Genomic DNA, 14,484 nt, shown 5'->3' with positions numbered 1-14,484 from the left:
TCGTTTAGTCTCCTTTGTTTCGTCGAGATTGAGACGGGGTCCCCAATGTGGACGACTATGGACAGTTAAACGCCATAGATTACAGTTTATTCGTTTTTGAATAGAATCGAATACTTTATTACTTTCCGTTGCGACAAAAATATTGTCGCAGGTTAATATTTGTTTAGATATTCTCTTCTTTTATATATATATATATATATATATATATATATATATATATATATATATATATATATATATATATATATATATATATATATATATATATATATATATATATATATATATATATATATATATATATATATATATATATATATATATATATATATATATATATATATATATATATATATATTGTGACGGTTTCATATTTCAATGGTAAAATTTAGCATTTTTAAAGTGAGAGTGCTGGCACATTTGCGAAGTAACGGGTTTATTTTATTAGTACCTTGTAGAATTAATTGTACTGTCCATTTCCTTCACCTTTTGCTGTTTGGCGAGTGCTTCTTAACAATTAAAATTCTTGTTTATTAGGTTCATATCGATTTTGCAATTTGAACACACGTTCTTTTGTAGACTCGGTTCCTTTAGTTTCGGACTTGTACTCCCCGGCCGATTGTGTTGCCGAACCATAAATATTTTATGCTGCAACGGCTGTGTGCGCGGGCCCTTGTTCGCTTGGTTTTCTCTTAAGTGACACCGGTTTACTGAGAGATACTAATGCAAAAAACAGAATTAGTTGCGCATTAGAAGGAGTCATAACCATTACCATCTGTCACTCTATGAGACTAGGGACCGCATTTGCTTTTCATTGCTTCGGTATTCCTTGGCGAGCCTGGTAAACATTGTTTTGTTTCTTAACCTATTCTTCCTCGATTTTCTGTGACTGGCCGTCCGGTCGCCACCATAGATAGCGTTCGGGTAATTCGATCTCGTTGACGCAACCTCGATTCTTTGGCACGGGCCATACGGCCATCACCACAGATATAGTTCGGTTGTTCTTTCTACTGGCGGCGTACCGTCGACTAGGTTGGCAAGAGTGGCGTTTTCCCTCTAATTTTTTGTCCCCGTTTAGCCTTTTAATAAAACTGGTTGTCTGAATCGTCCGGCATTTTGTACGCTGGCTTTTGAAGCTTGGGGTTGTGGCAGATTTTCTTTTGTGTGACCGATTTCTTTTTGAGCCGGTAGTACTACCCCAATAAGAGGGGGATATGTAAATTGGTCACTAATTTATGATTTCCCATACTTTTGGATCTATTTGGAGTTTGGAATGGGAATCTTCCTCAGCGAGGGATTTTGAAAAGAATTGTCATTGCCCCACATTTCCAGAAAACCCTCGAATCGAGGTAAGTTACCTTTTGGAACCATTTCGCCACCTAATCAGTGTTCCTCAATTTATGCCGATTTTATTTTAGGGTTTTTTTTTTCCTAATTAGTATTGTACGTATTGTTGCTCCGTTTCCCGCAAACCTTCCACGTGGTTTCTTCTTTCACCGGAATACCAGACCAGACTTGGTGTCTTGCAGTGTATGCTGTCTCTTGGGTACATGTTTAGTTGCGGAGTTTCCCCTATCGAGCAGCAGGCTTTCCGGACGGACTTTGCTGGGTTAACTGAGACTGCCCACCTGCGGCTGTCTCATTGAGCCACCATTCCATCTTGGCTTGGTTCCCGGGATAGTGACAGACAGCTGTGTAACGTTCGGGACATCTTGAGGTTTGGGTAGCTTAAGTGGCCTGTTCTCTTCAAGAACGGTTTGCGGAACTTATAGCCTTAAATTATAGTGTCTTACATTCTTTTGCACCGCCAAAACTTGAAGGTGAGATTTGACACTCACACCTACCACCAGGTTGAAGGAAATAAATTATTGTTCGTGATTCACTTGTTTATTTCCTTTACGGGTTGGAACCTCGGGTTGATAAGTCTACCTTTTTCGAATCACGTGGCGCCTACCTACCACCTTCCGGGACTGACCGAGGTGCCCTTCACCGCCTTCCAACCTGGCTTTGGTTTAGTATATATATATATTTTTTCTTTTCTACTTTATTAATTTTTCTCGGTTGTTAATGAGCTAGCCTAGGCATTGTCTTACCTTACTATTAAATTACGAATTTAATTAATTAATGCGTTTCTTTTTCACGACCCTGAGATGGAGAGGTAAGAAACTGGCGCCCAACTGAATATTTTTTTCTGAGTGTTCAAAATATTTGATTCTCTTCAAGTTTCGGTGGTTCTTTTATAACAAGTTTGTATATATTGCCGTTTTACTATGCAATGCATTTCATTTTTGCGGTTTAATTAATTAGTGTTCTACATATACAGTTGCGATATATTGTTATTTATTAATTTTTGATTGTGTGATATTTGAACGATATCCATACCAGGTGGATACATTTTTTGGTATATATCCCTTTACTTGTGGAGTATAACTGTTGCTATTTTTTTTTCAAATCGGAGCACTGCGGAATTTTTGTATATTCAATATCGGTAAAGTTGTATTTATGTTTGCATTGGAAAACTATTATTGTTAAGAATTTTTTTTGGAGGTGTCAAATTTCACAAAATTCTAGTACTTGGCTGGTGGTTATAACGGTGACTTCAAAATTGAGGGAGCAGTGTGATTGCAATCCTCCGACCTCTTCTGTGATTTGGAAATTTATTTAAAAGCTTTTGGAAGTAATTACCGATAGTTCTGTATACTTTGCCACGTTTTCAGTTTATTTTTCACGGATCTTATTTGATTATTACTATTATTATTATTTTCAATTTGCGGCTTCTTTGATCAGCCACAGGTGGCCTAGTGCATCGCGAGTTGTGTGCGGGTGGTATTGTGTTGGTCCATTATTTGGTTGCTTCTATTGCGCTATCGTTCTCCCGTTTTTCTTTTTCTATTTTCCTTATACCAGGAAGGGGTGGGGAATTTAATTATTTAAATTTTAAATGGAGATTAATCGGCTTAGGAGTGATGAATTGACTTGGGAGTTAGCTGCTAGAGGTTGTGATGTGGGGTCTACAGTGGATGAAAAGAGAGCTCAGTTGCGGGAAGCATTTCAGCGGAACATTCGGGAGGATATTAACATCCATTTTGAGCCATCTTCTGAATTGGGCATATGTGCATCTAAGTTGGATGAATTGGTGGGCCTTATTCAAGAGTTTGATGCGGAGAATAGAGAGAATGAATTCAAGAAAATTTACAGCAGGCTAATGCATGTCAAAAGCAGATTGCACAGAGTGGTAGCTGAGGGTCAGGACTTGAAATCAAAGAAACAAAACCTGATGTTTTTATTGAGTGGGTGTTTTGACGCCTTGCAGGACGCGAATCACATCGCCAGCCTTTGCCAGACTAGTGTTGGAGCAATGTGCACACAAAATGAATTTATTCATCCGGAGAGAATGGATGCTCCTGTGGGTAATTTGATAGATCTGGGAGGTGCAGCACCTGATCATAATCCTACTTTGGAGAGGCCGGTAGACTCTGGATTATCACGATCGCTTAATAATGATGTAGATTCCAACCTTACAGGGAACTCGTTTGGAGATGCAAGGAGGCGAATAACGGAATTTGAATTGCAGAATTTAGCTCAAACAATCAACCGTCGAGCCTGTACCCAGTTGGCCGATCGGTTGGCCGCATTTACAATTTGTCCGATTCCTTTTATGACTGAGGAGGCAACTTCTAGTACTCGTCGAGTATCATTTGCGACTAATCCTGACTCAAGCGCGGTACCAATGATCCAAACGTGCTCTCAATCCGGAGGAAACAGTACTTCTAGGCCAAATGGCAGCATATCGTTAATTACAAACCCAGTGAGTCACATTGGTGCACCGTCTCATGCAGGCTTGTCTAATGAGAGAGATGTGCCTCGATCCTCAGGATCATTCGTACCAATACACAAATGGAACGTTTTCTTTAATGGTAGTGGCAGTGTCACTTCATTTATTGAAGATATAGAGCATTTGGCGGAGTCAAGAGGAGTGACTGAAGATCAGTTGTTCCATTCAGCTTACGAAATCTTGAGAGGAGATGCACGAGATTGGTATACGCCCCGAAGGCGGTCGTTCCTTGACTGGCCCGATTTAAGACAAAAGCTCCGCGATGCATTTCTGCCTCTGAACTACGACGAAGATTTGTTGGACGATATTAAGAGACGTACTCAGGGTCAAGATGAACGATTGTTATTATATGTTACAAGGATGCAAAATCTTTTTATGAAATTGTCTTCTAGCAAGCCATCCGAGAGCGAGCAAGTTAACATTATTAGAAGAAATCTATTACCACACTTACAGGTAGCCTTGAGCTTTCAAGAAATCGCCACCATCGAGAGTCTTTTGGAAAGGGGAAGAGCTGCCGAGGAGATACACTGGCGCGCACAACAATACTGTCCTCCACCTGCGCATCCTCGTCTAGTGCAGGAACCTCATTTGGCGTATCGTCGGCAAACTGCAAATCGTCCTGTTCAGGTCAGAGCGGTGGAGACGGCAGTCCAAAGTCCTAGAGCGCAGCCTCGCTGTGATTTCCCAAGGAGACCAATTGAGTGTTGGAATTGCGGCCAGACGGGTCACAGACGATCCAGTTGTCGTCAATCACGTCGCTTACTTTGTTTTCGATGCAAGCAGCCAGGCTATACTATTAGAAACTGTCCAGAGTGCTCAAAAAACGAGACTCAGGGGAATTAAGTGGTCGGTTAGTGTCCCCTGTGAATGTTTCGACGACCGATAATGTACACACTTCTGCTTTTCTTCAGAAGCGAGCATTGATTGATTACGTAATATCCCATTCAAATCAGGATCAGAGACCGCATATAGAGGTTACCGTTTTGGGACATCCCATTCTGGGTTTGTTAGACTCTGGGAGTAGTGCCACTTTAGTTGGGAAGTCAGGTTATATGACATTGATGCATTTAGGTTTGAAGTTGGATACCTCTCGGAAAACGTTGTGCTCTGTTGCGAACGGAAATACTTGTCGGAGTGTTGGATCCGTAAAGACGCCAATGTCCCTGATGGGGAGGGTGTCTATTATAGATGTTTTAGTGGTACCGGAGCTATCAAATAACTTAATTTTGGGAACCGATTTTTGGATTTCAATGGATGTAGTACCGAATTTGAAAAGGAACGAGTGGCGTTTTGGAGAATACCCTATGGGTGGAGGTTTGTGGTATTACGGACGAGAGCACTTTGACTGAGGACCAACGAGAAAGATTGAACTCTTTAGTGGATGAAAAATTTGAAAGAATGAGCAAAGGTCTGGGGTATACTACAGTGGCGACTCATGAGATTGTCTTAGAGGAGAACGTTAAGCCCATTAAACAGCGATATTATCCCGTTTCACCCTTCAAGCAGAAGATCCTTGATGAAGAAGTTAAGAAAATGCTTGAAATGGACGTCATCGAGCCTTCTAAGAGCGCTTGGTCTTCACCAGTACTTCTTGTGCCCAAAGAGGACAACGCCTATCGATTTTGTGTAGACTACAGGGCACTTAATAAGGTTACTAAGAAAGACGCATACCCTTTACCATACGTTTCATCAATTTTAGACAGGCTGCGTGGAGCCAGATATTTAAGTTCCATGGACATTAAGTCGGCATTTTGGCAAGTGGGAGTGAAGAAGGAGTGTCGCGAGTATACCGCATTTACAGTACCACAACGGGGACTTTTTCAGTTCAAGCGAATGCCGTTCGGGCTTACTAACGCACCGGCAACTTGGCAGAGACTTATCGATGCCGTCCTCGGCTCAGATTTAGAACAGTATGTTTTGGTGTATCTGGACGATATTATAATAATTTCTCCCGACTTTGAAACGCATTTAATCATTTTGGGTAAGGTATTTGATCGCCTAATGAAAGCAGGTTTAACATTAAGCCCTGGGAAGTGTAAGTTTTGTATGCCTTCCCTTAATTATTTAGGATTTGTAGTTGACTCTAAAGGTCTTCATGTAGATGTCAGAAAAGTTGAAGCCATAATGACGGTTCCTCCGCCCAAGAACATTACAGAGATTAGGAGATTTCTAGGTATGGCTGGTTGGTACCGAAGATTTGTGCCAGATTTTTCCACCCTGATCGCGCCGTAAACCAAATTGACCCACAAGAATGCCTCTTTCGTCTGGGATAGCAATTGCGAGGCTGCCTTTAATCATATTAAAAATGCACTTGCCTCAGCTCCCATATTAACGTGTCCAGATTTCTCGAAACCATTTGTCCTTCAGACCGACGCTTCTGCTTATGGACTTGGCGCTGTTCTGACCCAAGAATCGGGCGACGGAGAAAAGGTAATCTGCTTCTTGTCACGTTCGTTGACAAAACAGGAGCGTAATTATTCCACTACTGAGCGTGAGTGTTTAGGTGTCATTTGGGCTGTCGAAAAACTGCGCAATTATCTTGAAGGGAGCCATTTTACTATTGTCACGGACCATGCTTCACTCATTTGGCTTAATAATCTGAAAGACCCAACCGGAAGATTGGCCAGATGGGCTCTTCGTTTGCAACCCTATGATTTTGACATCGTACACCGAAAAGGGAAAGATAATGTCGTTCCGGATTTTCTTTCGAGAAGTGTCCCGATCAACGTGGAAGTTGTTAGTACGAGCCCTGAGCAAGTCCTTGATTTTGGCAGTAGTACTGATGCGTGGTATAGGAAGATGATAAGTAATATTGAGAGCCGTCCGGAGCAATTTCCTCAATGGCGTGTGGAGAATAATATTGTATATAAATATGTAAAGTGTCCGATTCCAGAACTTACTGCGCAGTCTGACTATTGGAAGATTGTAGTACCCAAGGATCACCGAAATAAAATCCTTAGGAAGTATCATGACGAGCCCGTTTCCGGTCATGTTGGAACTTATAAGACTTATTGGAAAATTCATAATAAATATTTTTGGCCGAAGATGAGAGCAGATGTAAGGAAGTATGTTCGTAGTTGTCGCATTTGTGCCCAACACAAGCCGGAGCAAAAGGCCTCAGCAGGTCATATGGGTACACGACCTGAGATAAACCGCCCATGGCAAATGATAAGCCTTGACTTTATGGGACCATATCCTAGAAGCAAGAAGGGTTACTCCTACCTCCTTACAGTATGCGATTACTTCAGCAAGTTCGTTGCTCTGTGTCCATTACGGAGCGCTACTTCAAGCGCCCTGTGTCGTTTCGTGGAAGAGCAAATATTTCTGGTGTATGGAGTGCCTCAGTTCCTCATTTGCGACAATGGCAAACAAATGAGAAGCAAGGAATTTAAAGCCTTGTGTTCCAGATATCATGTGAAAATCTCGTATACCGCATATTACCACGCGCAGGCGGACCCTGTTGAGCGGTACAACAAGATTGTGAAAACCATGGTTTCCATCTATTTGGGAGAGAATCACAAAGAATGGGACAAAAATCTTGCTGCAATTGGATGCGCTATAAGAACTTCTCGAAGTGAAACCACAGGTTATACCCCATACTTTGTCAATTTTGGACGAGAGTATGTCGGAGATGGTACCGAGTATCGTTATATGTTTAACAATGGTAATGATGATCGAGTTGAAGTACAGACCGAGATGAAAGCACGCGTAATAGGTTATAGAAAACTTTTTGAGGATGTCAAAGCCCGTATAGCTAGAATGGCGGACCGATCCCGTAAAATATACAATTTGCGTAGGAGACCAGTTCACTATCAGGTCGGAGATCGGGTTTGGAGGAAAAATAAAATTCTCTCCGACGCGTCGAAAAACCTCAATGCTAAACTTTGTCCAAAATTTATAGGCCCCTTCACGGTTAAGCGTAGAATAGGAGGTTGGACGTATGAGTTGACGAACAGTCAGGGTAGGTCGTCGGGTGTTTGGCATGTTAAAGATTTAAAACCTACTTATTTTGCTTCTGATGACGATTGATTTAGTTTTGGTGAACAACTGGTTTGGATTTACAATCTATTCTTCAGACAGTTGTTTTCGTGGGTTAGAGGTGGGTTACTTACTTATTAATAAGCACTGAAGTTTATGAATTTTCTGTCTCTAAACTTTTCAGTTGCTGTTTGAAGGCCGTACATCGATGCCTCACCAGTCTGTTATTCTTTTGACAGATTTGGTAAGCTTTTTTTATATACTAAATCATATTGAGAGTGTTGGAGAGTTATCACCAACAAGGTAGGGCTCCTGCGAGCTCTCACCTTTTCTTTCCCGATTAGTGTCTTTGGTCTTGTTATGCCAGGTTGATCTTGCGCGGCCGCGTGCGTCGGTTTCGCTTGGTGGTGGAGGTGTAATCCTGTGGGCTGTTGTGAGGGCTAATACACGAGACTTGTTTACCGCTGTAGTAACCTGTGCAATTTTAGCCTACTAGGTCGACTTAACATCGCAGTATATAGATTACCGACGGCCTAGTGTTACCACTCTAGTCTAGAGGTTTTCCCTTCTGCTTCCGGTGGATTCGTCGTTGCGCTGTTGTTGGGGATCACTTGGGTATAGCTAACCTCTTTTAAAATTTTTTTTTTTTTTCGGCTTCTTCTACGGCTCTCTGGCCCAATGGGTGTCGTGCGGTTTCACTGCTGCGTCTCGCAGGTATGTGTTGGTGAGTGCGATGGATGTCTTTGGCGTGGAGCTTAGTATTGGGGGGCTCGAGATTGGCCCGAATGGTAGCTTCGGCGAGCCAGTCAATTTATGGGAGGTCTCGGCTACTGGTATTCAAGTGGCCCGCCTTAGATGTGGTAGTGTCTGATGTGCGACAGTAGTGGGTTAGGGATTAACCTGTCAAAATTATTCAATTGGTATTAGTGGATGCGCAGGCTCCACTAGGTAGTGTCGAGCGCAACAAGAGTGCGCGCGATACTGCTGTTTCACTAGTTGTAAGTTCTTGTTTTTTTCTTCGGGCTTCATCGAGATTTCGGGTGATATTGCTGCTCTTTTACTAATATTTAAGTTTTTTTTTTTCGGGCGTTTCGGCAAGTTGTACGCTATTTTGCTGTTCTGGTGGAAGTCCATGTGTCGATCGGTGTTCACCTCTGATGGAGGAACGGGGGAGTGTGACGGTTTCATATTTCAATGGTAAAATTTAGCATTTTTAAAGTGAGAGTGCTGGCACATTTGCGAAGTAACGGGTTTATTTTATTAGTACCTTGTAGAATTAATTTTACTGTCCATTTCCTTCACCTTTTGCTGTTTGGCGAGTGCTTCTTAACAATTAAAATTCTTGTTTATTAGGTTCATATCGATTTTGCAATTTGAACACACGTTCTTTTGTAGACTCGGTTCCTTTAGTTTCGGACTTGTACTCCCCGGCCGATTGTGTTGCCGAACCATAAATATTTTATGCTGCAACGGCTGTGTGCGTGGCCCCTTGTTCGCTTGGTTTTCTCTTAAGTGACACCGGTTTACTGAGAGATACTAATGCAAAAAACAGAGTATTAGTTGCGCATTAGAAGGAGTCATAACCATTACCATCTGTCACTCTATGAGACTAGGGACCGCATTTGCTTTTCATTGCTTCGGTATTCCTTGGCGAGCCTGGTAAACATTGTTTTGTTTCTTAACCTATTCTTCCTCGATTTTCTGTGACTGGCCGTCCGGTCGCCACCATAGATAGCGTTCGGGTAATTCGATCTCGTTGACGCAACCTCGATTCTTTGGCACGGGCCATACGGCCATCACCACAGATATAGTTCGGTTGTTCTTTCTACTGGCGGCGTACCGTCGACTAGGTTGGCAAGAGTGGCGTTTTCCCTCTAATTTTTTGTGCCCGTTTAGCCTTTTAATAAAACTGGTTGTCTGAATCGTCCGGCATTTTGTACGCTGGCTTTTGAAGCTTGGGGTTGTGGCAGATTTTCTTTTGTGTGACCGATTTCTTTTTGAGCCGGTAGTGCTACCCCAATAAGAGGGGGATATGTAAATTGGTCACTAATTTATGATTTCCCATACTTTTGGATCTATTTGGAGTTTGGAATGGGAATCTTCCTCAGCGAGGGATTTTGAAAAGAATTGTCATTGCCCCACATTTCCAGAAAACCCTCGAATCGAGGTAAGTTACCTTTTGGAACCATTTCGCCACCTAATCAGTGTTCCTCAATTTATGCCGATTTTATTTTAGGGTTTTTTTTTTCCTAATTAGTATTGTACGTATTGTTGCTCCGTTTCCCGCAAACCTTCCACGTGGTTTCTTCTTTCACCGGAATACCAGACCAGACTTGGTGTCTTGCAGTGTATGCTGTCTCTTGGGTACATGTTTAGTTGCGGAGTTTCCCCTATCGAGCAGCAGGCTTTCCGGACGGACTTTGCTGGGTTAACTGAGACTGCCCACCTGCGGCTGTCTCATTGAGCCACCATTCCATCTTGGCTTGGTTCCCGGGATAGTGACAGACAGCTGTGTAACGTTCGGGACATCTTGAGGTTTGGGTAGCTTAAGTGGCCTGTTCTCTTCAAGAACGGTTTGCGGAACTTATAGCCTTAAATTATAGTGTCTTACATTCTTTTGCACCGCCAAAACTTGAAGGTGAGATTTGACACTCACACCTACCACCAGGTTGAAGGAAATAAATTATTGTTCGTGATTCACTTGTTTATTTCCTTTACGGGTTGGAACCTCGGGTTGATAAGTCTACCTTTTTCGAATCACGTGGCGCCTACCTACCACCTTCCGGGACTGACCGAGGTGCCCTTCACCGCCTTCCAACCTGGCTTTGGTTTAGTATATATATATATTTTTTCTTTTCTACTTTATTAATTTTTCTCGGTTGTTAATGAGCTAGCCTAGGCATTGTCTTACCTTACTATTAAATTACGAATTTAATTAATTAATGCGTTTCTTTTTCATGACCCTGAGATGGAGAGGTAAGAATATATATATTACATTGTTAATTATATATATTTATACTTCAAAAAAGAAGAAAATATTATTATAAATGCAAAGTTCACAAATAACAACAATGACAAATCCTTAACCAAATACTTTATAACAGCTGCACATGACATGCGTTATATGTATGGTAAATCCTATAAAGCGGCGAATAAAATGTCATAGGGTGTCTTGACTTAATCTTTGGAAAAAGAATTAGTATATTATGCAACAAGTGCGGCATTTGACTCACGACCTTATAAACGAGTGACATAAAAAATTTACCGAACGTGTTGCATACTATACTTTTTCTACGACCTTTAGTTTTTGGGTACATTTTCGCAAAACAAGACGAATATATTTACTGACATGTCGGTCAGAATTGACAAACTTCAAGGCGTGGGAAATATCTCCGAACACATCCGATTACTCCCAAACCCGTGTGGTAAAATCTCCAAAGTGGCTCACACAGTGGCTCAAAATGAGTAATGTCATGACGTATTTAAAATTAATAATCTCCTTTTCTACAAAGAATGGAACTGCATAGCAATTGGACGGATTGAAAGGTAAAGAGATGCTACGATACCACGTGTTTATACTATGCAATGACTGTTGTAATTTAATGATGGAAACAATGGAATGTGCTATCAATTTTAAAACAATTTTTAATTCAGGTTAAAATATATACCAAAACCTCACTAAAAGGTAAATAATTGAAAAAAATCATTCATAGAGTAAAAACAATGTTTTAGAGAAATGTTTATGTTGCAAATTTAAAAGCAACGGTTGTTTTTAATGGCATCATAGGTGCACAGTTTATTGAACTTCTGTGTTTATTTAGGTTCTACCATAATTTGCAGTGATCCCTGTATGCAACGTTCACATAAAACGAATAACCCGTTTTTGTAATTTAAACATTTTAAGTGCAGAAGAACTGTTCCAACTTCCTATGGGATAACTTTTAATGGAAACTCCTGCGCTGGGCTTAGCTCGTGCCAAACCAACTCGTGACTAAAATGTCGTTTATAAAACTTCTTGAATAGTACGCTATTATTCTGAATATTTTATCTTTTTCTACTTCGAGCTGTAGGACAACTTGAAACTTTTAGCTGGGCAACTGAACTCACTATCTCTTCATTCATTTCTTATCAAAGAGTGTAAGTTTTAGTTAATACGATTTTAAAACTTTTTAATGGCACCAAACCCATTAAAATCCTCTTCTCTAAAACAATTAAGGTATCAACTCAAAAAGTTACTTATAAGTAATGGTTATTATAATCTTTATTTATATAACTTTCAGGCATAGTGGACAATGGGCAACAAGTGGGCAATCTTAGCAAATATCTGGACAGTGATCATTTATATTAGTTAGTTTAGTTTAGTTTAGCAGTGTCGTTAAATGCGCAATATTTTCCATAGTGACTTTCCCCCATTGCCGATTTTCCACAACGCCCGTAACATATATTTAAATATGTGACCTGCCGTTCGTCCTATTATGCCATTAGTATACATTTAAAGTTTCTAAAAACCCGTTAGTTTTGGTTAGTTGTTGTTTTTATTAGATTTATTGGGGCACAAAATAATTCTCTTTCGTAGATTGAACTGAGGTGGCTTTTACTTGATGAAAATCCATTTATCAAAATAAATAAGAACTAAAAGTTCAGATTTTCACGAAATTATATATTTTTACATGACAATTGTTTCGACAACACCGTTTCTTTGTCAAATGTAATGTTTACAAACTACCCGCTACTATATATACCGAAAAATGACAATAATCTGAGAATTTAAGGTCAATAAAGGAGAGGTATTTAAATTTAATTGATCGTTAAGCAATACATTTGAATGTCTCATTTTGTTAATCTCTATGACTTCGAAAATTTAATTTTACTTTTTGTGGCTGTATGTAAAATACCAAAATTGTCGTCAAAAAAAGGTTTTTCTGTGGTTAAGTGTGTAGCATTATTAGAATCTAGACTATTGTTTTTAAACTCTCTTTTATGTTCGTTAATGCGATTCTTGAAGGATCTACCTGTTTGTCCAATATACCTGATTTTTGAGATTTCGGACATTTCGTTTTAATTTTTTTTTAAATTTTCCTGTTGTGTTGTTAGTTCTGAAAGCTATTTCCAAACCATATTTTGACAAATGTTTCTGGGTTCTCCTATTGAAATTATTTTAAATTGTTCGTGTTCTGTATTAGGTTTGGGATAGAGTTTACTGTTGTCTGGATTTGTTTTTTATTTATAATTTTATCTATAATGGACGGTCTGTAGCCGTTGTTCAGTGCAATTTGTTTAATGATATTAAGTTCTTTGTTGTAATTTTCTGTTGAGAGTGGCGTATTAAGAAGTCTGTGTATAAAAGAGTAAAATGCAGCCATTTTGTGTGTATAAGGGTGATTTGACCTGTTTGACTGTGTCCATGTGTGAAGGTTTATCATAAATGGAAAAATCTAGTTTTTTTTGCGTTTTCGTAATGGTTAAGTCAAAAAAATTAATAGAGTTATCCTGTTCAATCTCGATAGTGAATTTTATACGATTTTGTAATGAGTTAATGTAATTTACAAAAGAATTCAATTGCCTGTCCGTTCCAACAAAGCAACGTATCTATACCACCATACAAAACTTTTACTTAAAGGATGTTCTAGTATGATATTTTCCAAATTATCCATAAAAATCTCGACCAACAAAGGAGTAAGTGGGTTTCCCATAATCAAACCTCCCTTAAAGATGAAGATCTGTCCATTAAATTCAAAATAATTTTGGTCTAAAGATACTATTAAGCAATCTAATAAATCTTGTTTCACCAATGGGTTAACCTGTTAGGGTGAGTTAGGGTGAAATCTACTAAATCTCTCAGATCCGTAGGTGGAATACTGGGAAATAAGTTTTGTACATCAAAAGACAATAGTATTGCGTTAGAGGGGATTTTGATATCTTTAATTTTGTTGATTAATTCAAAAGAAATTTTTATTGCAAATTTTGGTTTAAAATCTGTTTGGACTTTAAAATATTTACTATTTTCTTGAGAGTTTAACTGCTGGAGCTGTTACATAAGACACGACTGGTCTAATGGGCATCTCTTGTTTGTGTAATTTAACTAAAGAATATAATTCCGTCGGTCGTCGGTCATGCCTTGTAGTATCCCCGCGCCTATAATAAAATATTATTAATTTGACTAAAGTAAACAACGGCACGGACCGTTTTTGCCGAAACGCGACGCAAAAAACAAAATTTAAATAAACAACCCGAAAGCGAAGCTTTTATCCGCGGCCAGCAACAATAGAAAAAAAAAGTTACAAAGGCAATTTTCGACGCCCCGGCAAAAAAAGGCCCCGCCGCAGTCCGAACGAGGGTGACGCGGGGCGGGCGGTTGCGGCACGCGCAATTTATTTACCGAGCTCGGTAAAAACGATGTAATTAAATAAGTGAGAAAATAATTTACGGGCATGACGTCTATGGGCCGTAAATTTGCGGGGCTAAACAAATGTCGCGAGAAAACGGATGAGCGACGGCACTGGTGCATTTATCATTGCCGGGGGGTTCAGTCGACGCGACTGACGGAGTGAAAAAAGGTGTACCGGGCGACCAAAAATTTTCTATAAACGGAAATCGCTTTAAAACGAAATGATCTATTTAATTTGTTTTTAAAATAATCTAAAACGTATAATTTTAAAATTTAATAAATT

General features: G+C 39.8%; 1 protein-coding gene across 4 annotated transcripts in view; it reads right to left on the bottom strand.

Moving 5' to 3' along the window:
- Window positions 1-14,484, bottom strand: part of LOC132698043 (hemicentin-2) — a 456,593-nt gene that overhangs the window by 154,701 nt on the left and 287,408 nt on the right. The window contains exons 1-2 of one of the 4 annotated variants that reach the window (XM_060663879.1): window positions 773-1,045; window positions 452-720 (exon numbers count right to left, since the gene is read on the bottom strand). The exons of the other annotated variants lie outside the window; for them this stretch is intronic. The gene's annotated coding sequence lies outside the window, so the exon portion shown is untranslated. Of the gene's footprint in view, window positions 1-451; window positions 721-772; window positions 1,046-14,484 lie in introns of those variants that run through there. 4 annotated transcript variants of the gene reach the window in all.

The sequence above is a fragment of the Cylas formicarius genome, unplaced genomic scaffold, assembly GCF_029955315.1.
Source record: "Cylas formicarius isolate icCylForm1 unplaced genomic scaffold, icCylForm1.1 PGA_scaffold_2__14_contigs__length_35257938, whole genome shotgun sequence".
Classification (NCBI taxonomy): Eukaryota; Metazoa; Arthropoda; class Insecta; order Coleoptera; family Brentidae; genus Cylas; species Cylas formicarius.
Note: the sequence above shows the minus strand (reverse complement) of the source record. Positions and strands in the feature narration are given on the sequence as shown.